Below are 2,869 nucleotides of genomic sequence, written 5' to 3' on the forward strand. Positions count from 1 at the left end.
CAGACCAGGTAATTTCTGAGGTCTCTGCTATTGCCAACAGTCTATGAGCCCACCTTGCATACTTTCCTAGAATATTCAGTTTCTCGGTTCAGTTCAAGCCAGTCAAATATTTGCAAGTTAATTTATTCTAAACCTGTGGATCCAACTGTTGTGAGTTTTGTAGGTAGATGGCTGATTTCTCTCCATCTAGAGCGGCTGCTGAGGCTATGTCTACGAAGTGTCAAAAGAACTGTTGAGCTCTGTCAAACAGCTCATCAGTGCTGACTGAAGGGAGGGCTACCAGTTCCCCAGTCTGAAGGGAGCAGTCAGTTCAGTTAAAAAGCTTACTCTTCTGACCTCAGGCAGTTACAAATCTCATTCACTGGCTCTTAAGGGTCCTTAAAGGCACAGGCTCAACATCCCTGCTAATCACTGGAAAAGGAAATTATGGTAGAGATGAGTGCCTTGAGATCATTTATGTGAAAGTATTTTGCAACCATAACATGCCATCAGAATGTGGCTTACTGTGGTACTGCTAATAGTAGTGGTGCTATGGAAGAAGTCTGGAAAAATTAGCAGTATTTATACATATAAGTTGAGATTAAAAGGTACCTTCTTAGATTTGTGTTTCTAACATGTTTGAATTTAAAATGATGAATTTTGTACCAGAAAAACCAACTGAGAGAAAAAGATCAAGAATGCGACCTCCTCTGGGTGTAGGATTGTTCTATAATAATTTTAGCAAACACTTGTTCCTGGACGGGGACTTACCTGGAGTCCTGATGTTGCCGCATACTAGCTGGTGAGGACTGCCCGCCACCATCTAATGTCTCAAACCTTATTTCTTTATGTGTAAAATGGGTATAAAACTATCTAACCTCCCAGACCCAGTGAGAGGACTTAAGAGGTAAATCTGAAAACCCAACAGCCTAAAGAAAATCAAAGTATTATTATCTTACTGGATCTTTCCAACAACCATGTTGCTTTTGGCTGGATTTCTTCTCTCCCAATTTATGAATGATATAACAGAAGCCTAGACAGGTTAAGTAAATGGTTTCTGACAAGAAGGCTAGTTCGCCCAGAGTTTAATTTTCTATTTGCATATTTTATGCATATATTTTTATGTATCTGTTTGTTTGCCTAGGGCTATAGAATGACTTGCATATCATTTTCTTTAAAAAAAAAAAAATCCAGAAAAAGAATACAAGTATAGAAGAAAAATCTCAGTTAAATCTACCATTAGCAAAAGAAAAGAGCCATGAATTCAAGCCCTATTAAAGGCTGCCAAATGTAATTTTCCCCAGCTTTATTTATCTCCATAAGGCAATTAAGCAGAAAGCACAAAAGATGAGAAAGGGAAAAAATAGCTCATTTCAAACTACAGCAAGCTATATTCTTTGCACTGTCTCTTCCCTTCCCCCAAACCCCACTTTAGCTGCAGCCTCTAGAAATGCGTGTGAATTCTTCACATGTTGCGACTCGTCTCCTATTTCACAGTTCCTGAAATGACAGATTGTGTGCAGGTTGTCACTGTGAATGGCAGACCCAAGAGCTGGGGGCTCAGCTGCCTCCATCATTCAGAGGGGAATCGCTGAGAGCAATTTCTTTGAGATTCCAGGTAGGCATGGTTGGCTCTGCCAGCTGTTTGACCTTGGGCGACACATGTAACTTTTCTGCACCTCTATTTTCTCATCTGTAAAATAGGTATATTGATATGAACATCACAGAGTTGTTTGCAGGAATTGTATGAGAGCACGTACATAGGATTAACTGAAATTAATACTATGGTACCTAGTGGGGGAGCAGGGGTTGGAATATGGTAGCAGCTCAAACACCGCTTGCTGCTGCTAAGAAGCTTTGTGGTGTGAGGGCTCAGTCCTGGACTCTGATCCAGGCGGCCTCGCATCGAATGCCGTCTCTGCCATTTACTAGTGTGTCCTTGACAGAATCATTTTCTCTTCTCTGCTCCCGGCCAGTAGGGTCGAGATAATGGCAGTGCCTGTATCATATGGATTATAAGATGCTCAGAACAGTGTCTGTTAAATAAATTGCAGCAAGCTCATACATTATCTAAACTGCCATGTGGGAGCACAGAAGCCGGTGGAACCATCTGAGGCACAGTCATTCACAGCACAACTGTCCTAAGATCCAACAGCACGCCTCACTTCTGAATCTGTCTCTATTCCTCCTGCAACTTCTCGCTCCCCACTCTCCTCCATCAGCCACCTGGCTTCTGTCACTGACTTTCCTCCTGTCTTTGACCCTCTTCAACAACCGCACCCTGCATTCAAATTCCTCAGCAGAGCGGGGCCTTTTCCCTCATGGCTCCCTTTGCCTAAGTCACAGATCCCAGCCAGGTCACCTGAAAAGCTACTGGCCTCCCTCATGTGCAGTCAGTTGCAAAGTCACAATCCAAAGCCCAGCAACCCCTGCCCCAGGAAGGTGGCCACGGAGTGGTGAACACTTTGAATTACGGTTTTGTAACAATCGTGGCAATAGGTGGCATTCTAGAGGAATCTATAAAGCCCTTGGAAAGTAAGGGAGGTAGGTGAGCCCTGTGGGCAGAGTGGGGACATGCCCAGAGCAAGGCTCATCTGAGCAGGCCCAGCGAGGTGAGTGGAAGATGGTGAGGAGGACAAGACGGGGAAGGGTTCTAGGCAGGAGGCAAAGGTGGACCAGGGCGGGGAGATGTAAGCAGAGGTGGCCTGTGCATCTTCCATTCCACGAGGTCCAGTCACCTGTGCTACACCTTTGATGGCGCTTTGTATAAACTCCTCACTTCTACTGAAGCTTTCAAAAAAAAAAAAAAATGCTACTCAGCTTTTATGGAAATAAGTCTGTTTCACATTTCATCAGTTTCCATCGTGTGTTATTGAGTCATACAGTAACA

Source organism: Mustela lutreola, chromosome 1 (assembly GCF_030435805.1).
Source record: "Mustela lutreola isolate mMusLut2 chromosome 1, mMusLut2.pri, whole genome shotgun sequence".
NCBI lineage: Eukaryota > Metazoa > Chordata > Mammalia > Carnivora > Mustelidae > Mustela > Mustela lutreola.